The sequence below is a fragment of the Dioscorea cayenensis genome, chromosome 6 (genome assembly GCF_009730915.1).
Source record: "Dioscorea cayenensis subsp. rotundata cultivar TDr96_F1 chromosome 6, TDr96_F1_v2_PseudoChromosome.rev07_lg8_w22 25.fasta, whole genome shotgun sequence".
Taxonomy (NCBI): Eukaryota; Viridiplantae; Streptophyta; class Magnoliopsida; order Dioscoreales; family Dioscoreaceae; genus Dioscorea; species Dioscorea cayenensis.
This window is the reverse complement of record NC_052476.1, coordinates 3,522,136-3,531,777: the sequence shown is the minus strand read 5'-3', so window position 1 is coordinate 3,531,777 and position 9,642 is coordinate 3,522,136. Positions and strand designations below refer to the sequence as shown.

Here is a 9,642-nt window from a genome sequence, read left to right as displayed (position 1 = left end):
ATTTTAATAAAATATATAATATAAATAGTTAAAAAGATAAATAAAATAATTATGAATATCATAACTATTATGATATTATTTGAGATAATTTGATAAATTGATGATGTCACATAAACATCAAATTCTAAAATAATATAAATGATTAAAATTGTCCTAAAATATTTCGAATACTCATTGCCTCGAAATTTATAACTAGATAAATAATTATAAATATCAAATTCTAAAATAATATAAATGATTAAAATTGTCATTCTGACAAAAGTCGACAAGTGACAAAGTAAAGGATGACAGCGGAGGTGCACGAGTTACGGGCTGGGCTTGAATGACCTCCCCGAGAATAATCCCCCCGTCATGCAACTCTGGAGGGGAGAATGAAAGATAATCCTCACACAGAACTCCCACAGGGGACCCTAAATATGAAAGGTAGGCTGAGAAGTTCTTGAGACCTTTCCCTTACAATCATGGGTAGTTATCATTGGTCTAGCCCAAGGTTCCTTGTCCTAAAATATTTCAACCAGAATACTCATTGCCTCGAATTTATAGCTAGATAAATAATTATAAGTTTTTATAAGGTTATATATATAAATTTCCATATTTTATATATTTTCTTTTATTTGGAAAAGAAAGGTCAAGCTTGTTCAAGCTTGGAAAGAAGAGACCAAAGGCCTCTCCGAACCCCTGCTTCTTCTCCGCTGTGCGACGTCTAGGGTTTTGCATCTTCGAATCCATCTCTTCTTGAAGTTCTTGGCTTCCTCTCTTTGTATCATCAGCACAGGATCGCTGTGTCTCGCTCTCTCTTCCAACATGACGGAGGTGATCTTTTTCTCTACGAATCCTGCTTGCTAATTAGGGTTTTCCATGATAAATCTTCGCAAATTTTGATTTTTGACAGAGATTTTTTGTGATAGTATTGGAATTCTGTTTTTTTAATATGAACGAATCAATTATTCATCATTGTTGAGCTTTTATGGAACTAGGGCATAATTTTTGTTTTCCAGAATCTAAATCGTGGTGCGATATTATAGGATTGCAATAATTCTCCGTAGTAGGCCACAAAGATCACTTGTGATTATTATTATTATTATTATTATTATTATTATTATTATTATTATTATTTTTGAAAATTTTCATGGTGTTATGTGTGAATAAGAGATGAGTGAGTGAAAAATTCAATTTCAGTTGAATGCGCTTGCAGAAAGCATTTTGTTTTGGTGAGCAATGGAGTTTTGGAATTTTAAAAAAGAATGAATAAGTGAATAGATGGAGTGAAAGTGGAAAATTTTATGATCTGCTGCATTTTGTTATGTCATGAAAACTATCTGTTTGATTGCAAATTTGCAACCTCTTCAAATGGCAGTTATACACTTCAACGATAAAAATTATTAGCTGGAAAGTAAAAGAATATTGGTATAAAAGCAACTTCATTGCCCTTAATCCTTCTGTTTTCATGAGGATAGTGTCTGCGAAATCAGAACTGCTATTTCCTCTCATGTTAATTGAGGATCAGACCATTAGTTTGAATTTTTGTGGGCTCAATGATTTGTCTTATGTAAATTTACTATTGCTTTACTTTGCAAATCCTTAGCCTCCATTTTGAGGTTAGAACTTTGTGTCTCTGTTTTTCTTAACAATTTTAAATGTGACTTAAGGGCAAGCTGATCCGAAACCTCAGAGGCATGACTTTCTACAATATGCTGATTTGATATGTTAATGATCTGGGAATGCCTTATTGAACATGGATATGTATTTTCCTTGGCATCATGATTATAAGTCTGTGGTGGTCTGCCAAGGGATTGGTGGTAGATATAGCCCATGTCAATTCTGCAATAGTTGACTTTTATTTTATACATTTAGATGTTGTTAGAGATGCCCTTGAATCTATTAACAATGCATTTTTCTTTATTTTCGTAGTTTTTAATATAGATTCTTTCTTGGAACTTTCTAGGCCCACAGAATCTTTACCTGCCCTATAAGTGTGGAAACATTATTAATAAGAGGATGAGTAAGAGTGAAAAACTTGGGATTTACCTATTTTGCTGAACAATTTTGTCCTTGTCATCCTAATGTGATTCATGAAATATTTATTGGTGACGCCAGAGTTGTTTATTTTCTTACCCTAAAGAAGGAGACCCTAAAGAAGGATTCTCCAAGTTTTCTCTGTTGGTATCAGAGTGTGCAGCATAGCACCCATTTTGCAATCACTAAGTTGTGAAAAAGGATTTTTTCCTGTTGTCTTTATACCAACTTTGATACAACAGGATCAAGATTATTGAATGGGAGGATATTAACAATAAAATAGAAGCATATTATGTCATTAATGTGGAATCCACATACCACTTTTCAAATGTTAGTATATTCTGCAACAATGTTTAAAAAGGCGAATGAGCGTTCCTAAGGTATTTTGTCTTTGTGAAGCGAGGTGTTAGCCTCGAGGCGGACCGAGGCATAAGCCTCAACTTAAATGAAAAAAAAATATATAAAAAAAAAATAAGTAGTTAAGTGACAAAATAGTCATAAAATCATTCATAATAAAAAGATTAGTTGTCCTTAATTTTTTATAGTTTTTAATTTAAACTTATTTCATTCTAAAGCAAAATTTCCGCAAATCATTATTTTCTTCATCTTCAACATCAACATCCTTTCCCATTAAGATTCTTCTTCATCCACCAATGCTATTGGTCCTTTTCCTTTACCTAGAAAACATTTATAATATGATAAAAAATATCATGAGTAATACTAGCCCTTCTTTCTCTTCTTCTAGTTGGTGACAACTCTTATATCTCTTTTTTCTTAATTATTATTATTTCTTTGATAATTTTTAATGTTCTTAAAACCCCTTAAAAACCCTATATGGGTTTTTTTAAAAATTCCGGGTTGATCCATATTTGATAATCCAACTAATTAAGGTGTACGCCTCGAGGCTCCTCGAGGCATAACATCTCAAGGCATGCCGCCTCATATAGAAAAGGAAAGGCATATGCTTCGGGGCTATTTTCTTCCACCTCACCTTGAGGCGGGCCTTGAAGTGTATGCCTCAAACACCTTTTTAAACATTGTTCATCAATAAACTCAAACTCAAAGATTTAAAATTGTAAATCTTGAAGAAATTTTTCTAATGAACATCAGATCAAAAGACTATTGGTCACAGGTGCTTTCAGACCTCGCCTGTCACGCCCTGATTATTGATAGATGATCAGATCATTGTTCTGATTAACTCCTTGGACTAGAGATCCCATCTATATAGAGTCCTGGTCTATTAAAATGCAATCCAACTTCTAAATTTTGATCAGCGTCATGCCTCAGATATGTATTTTTGAGGAGCATTCAATGTGTATATTTGTCAGTTTGTGTATGTTTATAATCTGTCTAAATATAGTTTCTCAGTTGGCCAAACCATTCATAATTTCTTCTGTTTTTACACTTTTTGATTATTTTCTTGAGATACTTGGTTAAGAGTGTGCATTCCTGATTTGTTCGATCTTTCCGCATAAATTAATTTCTCTATTACTATTTCCTATTTATTATGTTAAGATATCGATTTTACTTTTAATTATATTGTAACTAGTTTGTGAACTTTTCACTCTTGGGTTTTCAGTATTGGATAATCTCTATTTAACATTTCTGTTTCCTGTTTTTGTGCATTTCCCACAGTACTGGGTTAGTCAGGGAAATAAATGGTGCGACTTCTGCAAGATTTATATAGCCAATAACTCATTAAGTATCAGAACACATGAGCTTGGTCAGCGTCATAAGGACAATGTTAATAAAAAGGATTTCTACCATGAGAAAAAAGCGCTGCCAAGGAGAAGCAGAAAAAAAGGATGCAGCCCGTGCCCTTCAGCAAATAGAAGAGGTAAATTTATGTCGGTATTCATTGAAAAAGGACTATTTTGCATGTTTTGCTGTGAGTGGTTGTTTGTGCAATTGTCACTATGAATTCTAGTGCAATCCAACAACCTCTGATCATTGGGAATAAAAATCTTTGTTATGAATTAAAGCTTTCCTCTTATCATTCCTCCTTACCTTGTTAATGCTTATGTTCTGCAGAAAGCTAAACGTAGTTATCAGAAAGATTTAGCATCATTTCAAGAAGCCAATAATTCTTGTGGCCAGACTGTGGATGAGAAAAATCCAGGTAATACTAGTTACTCAAGGGCAACTAGAGATGTTGACCCTTTTTTCACAAGGCAAACTATGGTTGGTTATTATTATTATAACAACTACCACACTAGACAAGCGAGCATAGTGAGTGATGTTAGAATTCTTGCTTGTTATTGCAAATGTAACAACTATGAGGCCTGTTGTTTGCAGAGTGGGACTATGATGCTACTTCTGGATACTACTACTGTCAGGATAATGGACACCATTTTGACCCAAATACTGGCTTATTCTACTCTAATGAATTAGGTACTTGAAAAAAAAAGCTTTAGAATTTTTTTAAAAAAAGTTTAAAAGTTTATTTTTTAATTTTATCATTTTAATAAGATGCAGATTTTACTTCTCTCTTATGCCATTTCCTCTTAAATAATTTTTTTGTGTACCAGGCAAGTGGATTACACAGGATGAAGCATTCACATCTCATGTTTCAAAACCAGACATAAGTCATTCATCAAATACAAAAGATGGTAAACACCTTTCTAAGAAGCCTTCTTCAACTCCGGGGACTTCATCATCTGGTGCACACGATATTACTGCTTCAGAAAGTAAAGCCGGCCCTGCTCCAGGTCGTGTTGTCTCAACAACTTTGAATCCCATGAGGTTTGTTAAAGGTGCTCAATCATCAATTGCTATTCAGAAAAGAAAGAGGGAAGGGGAGAAGACAAAAGCCATATCAAAGGAAGAAGAGGCTGCTCTAAGAGCACGAGAAGCCGCGAAGAAAAGAATGGAAGAGAGAAAAACCATTGCTGGGCCTTTTACAGGTCATATTGATCAACTCTGGTGGATTTTTATAACATTAATGTCTTTTTTTGTTGATATAGAATCTATTTTCCCATTCTAATGCAAGTTGTGTTTGATTGTCTAACTCACCATCTGATTCATAAAACCATGCTTGCTTGTGTTATGTTTTGTGCCCTGGTTATAAATATATATATTTTTTCTTCCTATTCTTATCTCTTTCATGTTACATTTGATTGTTCATTGCAGTGTTGCATTTGGAATTTTGAACATGTGAATTTGGCTCTGTTGTATTGGCCCATTTTCTTAAATAGTTATGAATGCATTAATGCACGCTGAGGGTTTTCAATCTGAGTCATGAAGTATCTTGACTGGAGGGTGAAAAAAATAGTTGTTGCTGGAGGCAGAGTTATTGTTCTAAAATGATGATGCAGTTAATTGATGAAAACATGGAAGAATGCTGTTCATTTGATGTGTTAATTTAATAAGCTAAAAGGGTATTACAGGAGTTTTATTATTATTTTTCCTTTTTATATTATACTCAATGAAATTTTTATGCTGAATAGATTTATTTTTTTATTTATGAACATATCCTGACCAATTGATTTATTCTTTTATTTTTTTCATTTTACCAATGCGAGAGACCAAATGGTCTGCGTTAGACGGTCCCAGTACAACCTGATTAAATAATCTGGGTCTTGCATGGCATGCCAACCCCAAAGGTGGTCTTGCTGCTGTCATGGGGCAAAAATAAATAAATAACAAAATAATAAAAATAAAATAAAATAAAAACTACCCTAAAAACCCAAAGGAAAAAAATCCCAAAAAAATCCTTAATATTAAATAAACACATTTTTATTATTTTTTTAAAAATCCTTGTTTCACAATTGTTAAAAATAAATATTTTTAGTACTCCTTCAATATTTGTTAATTTTTATCTAATTCACATTGATAAAGAAAAATTTGTTGAAGTTAGTTGATAACTTAAAATTTATAAAAATTATATTAACTTTTCAATATTGCTCTTATTTAAAATATGCTTAGAAAACTGTATAGTTGAATATAATTTATTGAAAATTGTAGAAGTGCATTAAATATAAATTTTAAAAAAAATAATATTTAATGTTGCAAAAGTAAAAAGGAACAGAGGGAGTAATTTTGAATATATAAAAAAAAATGGTCTGGGCAACATGTCCAATGTTTGCATGTCTCGTAGGCCGCCAAACCCTAACCAGCGAAGCACAAGACTTGGGTTGGGCCGTGCATAAAAAAATATAGCCCAGAACCATCACGCCGTGCGGTGTGTGTTGTGCCTGATTCACACATTTACTACAACATAATTTTTGTTGATGGTATGATATTTAAATTACATAGTCTGTTTTTGACAGGTTAGTATTCTAGCTATAGAACTATCACACCTTGAGAAACCATTGGATAATATTATCCGGTAATAAATCACCACAAAATACGTAAATAAGTGATGGTTTAAAATCTTGCTTTCACGGTACTGTTTATTAATATTGTTCATACTAGGGTCTAGTATTGTTCGTTTTGGTGTGGGCTCCATGTAGGAGGTGTTGAAATAGTCATGTAACCATGTAAACTCCTTCAAATGTGTAAAACCTAGTTTATAGGATCTAGTGTAGGAGAAGGAAAGACATATAGGATTTCCACTGCTCACATTTTTCACTACTGCTGGTTTTCAGTTGTAACTATCCACCATCTAGCAGTTGTAACTATCCACGACACTTTAAATACAATAGACCCACAACATTTCTCTGTGTGGGATTTCTTCCAATTCTTCTCCACTTCAATCTATAAGCTTTCACATGGTACCCAAGCCACACACCACATAAAGAGAAATCATGTCCACCTCTAGCTCTGTGGCCAATTCCACCTCTGCTATTGCTATTTCCTTGTTGGTGGGGTTACTCCCAACTCCATCATTCGGCCACCTGATCAGCGTCAAGTTGACACGCTCCAACTACTTGTTGTGGAAGGCTCAATTTCTGCCATAAGATGGGTCACATAGCATTAAAATGCTATCATTGTTTTGATCACTCTTGCCAGGCAGAGGAGAACCATGTTGCCGCATTGGCTACCACACCATTTTATGGCGTCTACACAATTGGTACACAGACACAGGTGCAACAGACCACATTACTGCAGGTATGGAAAAACTATCTATGCATAAGAAATACCATGGTAAGGATCAGATGCAGGTAGCAAATGGCGCATGTATAACAATATCTCACATTAGTCGCACTTACATTCCTACTTATGTTGTTCCTTGAAATTGAGCAACATTTTGCATGTTCCCAATACACATAGAAATCTTTTATTTGTTCATTGTCATACATTTGATAACAATACCTATCTTGAATTTCACTCAAATTATTTTCTTGTTAAGGATTGGGTCACGAAGAAGCTTCTTCTTCAAGGCAAATGTGAGAGAGGACTATATCCACTGGTGACTCCTTCCATTGCCTTGAGCAAGAAAGCTTTCACTAGTGTCAAGGTTACTCAGGATCTATGGCATTGTCAACTCGGTCATCCCTCTCCAACTGTTGTTCATCATATTCTTCACACAGATAATCAGACCTGTGGCTCAAATTAAAGACATTACACATGTTTGCAATACTTGTCAACAGGCCAAGAGCCACCAACTTTCTTTTTCTCTCTCAAACAATGTATCCTAATCATCTTCTTTTGATCTTATTTTCACTGATGTATGGGGCCCTGCTATCACCTCAGTAGGAGGATACCTATATTATGTTAGTTTTATAGATGATTTCAATAAATTTGTTTGGTGATATCCTATCAAATTCAAGTCTGATGTTGCTCAAGTCTTTATTCAATTTCAACAACATGTAGAACGACTGTTAAATAACAGAATTACCTCTGTTCAGTCTGATGGGGGAGGTGAATACCAAACCTTGCACAATTTTTTTTTTCAGCAAAATGGTTTCAAAAATCTGATTTCTTGCCCTTATACCATCAACAAAATGGGTCAGCAGAAAGATAACACTGACACATTGTGGAAATTAGGTTATCTCTGCTTGCCCAAGCATCAATGCCTTTAAAATTTTGGGATGAGGCATTCTCCACTGCATGTTTTCTAATAAATAGACTACCTAGTTGGGTTATTGCTCAATGCACACCTTTAGAAAAAATTTTTGGCTCTAAACCTAATTACTCACTCTTGATAACATATGGATGTGCATGCTGGCCAAATCCGCGGCTTTATAATACTCATAAACTTCAATTTCGGTCTAAGTAATGTGTTTTCATTGGTTACAACAATTTTCATAAGGGATACAAATGTTTGCAAAAACCCACTGGGCGTATTTATATCTCAAGAGATGTTATCTTTGATGAATAGGTGTTCCCTTTTGCTCATGACACCATTCCTCAAACACACTCCTTTCATCAGAATGATGTTCTTCTTCCTCTGAACCTCTCTATTTCTTCCACGACCACAATTTCTACTATTTTTCTTCCCTTTGTGATTGACCATGTGCAAGATATCGATGCTGCTTTGCTTGTTGGCACTACCATTGTCTTTGCACGTATTGATCACAACACCAATTTAGAATCTTCTCTGCAGCCACCACCATGACAAGGCATGTTCACTCGGCTTCAAGATAACATATACAAACCCAAACAATTCACAGATGGTACTATTAGATACTTAACCAAGCAAAGGATAACATTCACAACTTAATTGGTCGAGCTCTCAAGTCATATTACAACTATGCATGATCCTCACTGGGGCCAGGCAATGGACAATGAATACGAAGCCTTGATGAGAACGAGACGTGGCATCTTGTTATAAGTCAGCATGGTCAGAACCTGATTGACTATAAATGGGTGTTCAAATTAAAGTGCAAAGCTGATGGCATCATTGATCGGTACAAGGCTTGCTTGTAGCAAAGGGGTTTAAATAGAGGCATGGCTTGGACTATGAAGACACTTTTAGCCCAGTTGTGAAACCTACAATAGTTAGACTTATTCTTGCTTTAGCTATCTCTTATTCTTGCTTTAGCTATCTCTCATGGTTGGACACTGAGACAAGTCAATGTTCAAAATGCCTTTTTGCATGAAGTGTTAGAAGAGGATGTTTTCATGAAACAACCACTGGGCTATGAAGATCCACACTATCCACAACTTTGTGTGCAAACTAGATAAAGCTCTATATAGCCCTAAATAGACACCAAGAGCTTGGTATTCAAGACTTAGTTCAAGACTTGAGGAGCTTGGATTTGTTCCATCACAGGATGACACATCTTAATTTGTTCATTTACAATCATAGTGGATATATCATTTACATTTTAATTTATGTCGATGATATTATTATTGCAAGCTCCTCAACTCAAGTCATAGAAGAACTACTCAAGCAATTGCATAAAAATTTTGCAATCAAGGACATGGGCGATTTGCACTATTTCCTTAGAGTTGAAGTGATACAAGAGAAAGATAGCATTGCATTAACCAGAGGAAATACATTGGTGACATACTCATGAGAGCAAACATGTCAAATTGCAAGCCTATTTCCACTCCTATGGCATCTACAAGAAAGCTGTCAAAGATATAAGGTACACTTTTAATTGAAACTGAAGCAACCAAGTACAGAAGTATTGTCGGAGCTCTTCAATATCTGACAATTACTCAACCTAATATAGCATATTCAGTAAACAAAGTGTGCCAGTATCTTCATTCCCCTATGTTTGATCATTGGTCAGCAGT

General features: G+C 34.6%; 1 pseudogene; it reads left to right on the top strand.

The window, feature by feature from the left end:
• Window positions 1-628: 628 nt before the first annotated feature.
• Window positions 629-5,173, top strand: LOC120263692 (annotated as a pseudogene).
• The last annotated feature ends 4,469 nt before the right edge of the window (window positions 5,174-9,642 follow it).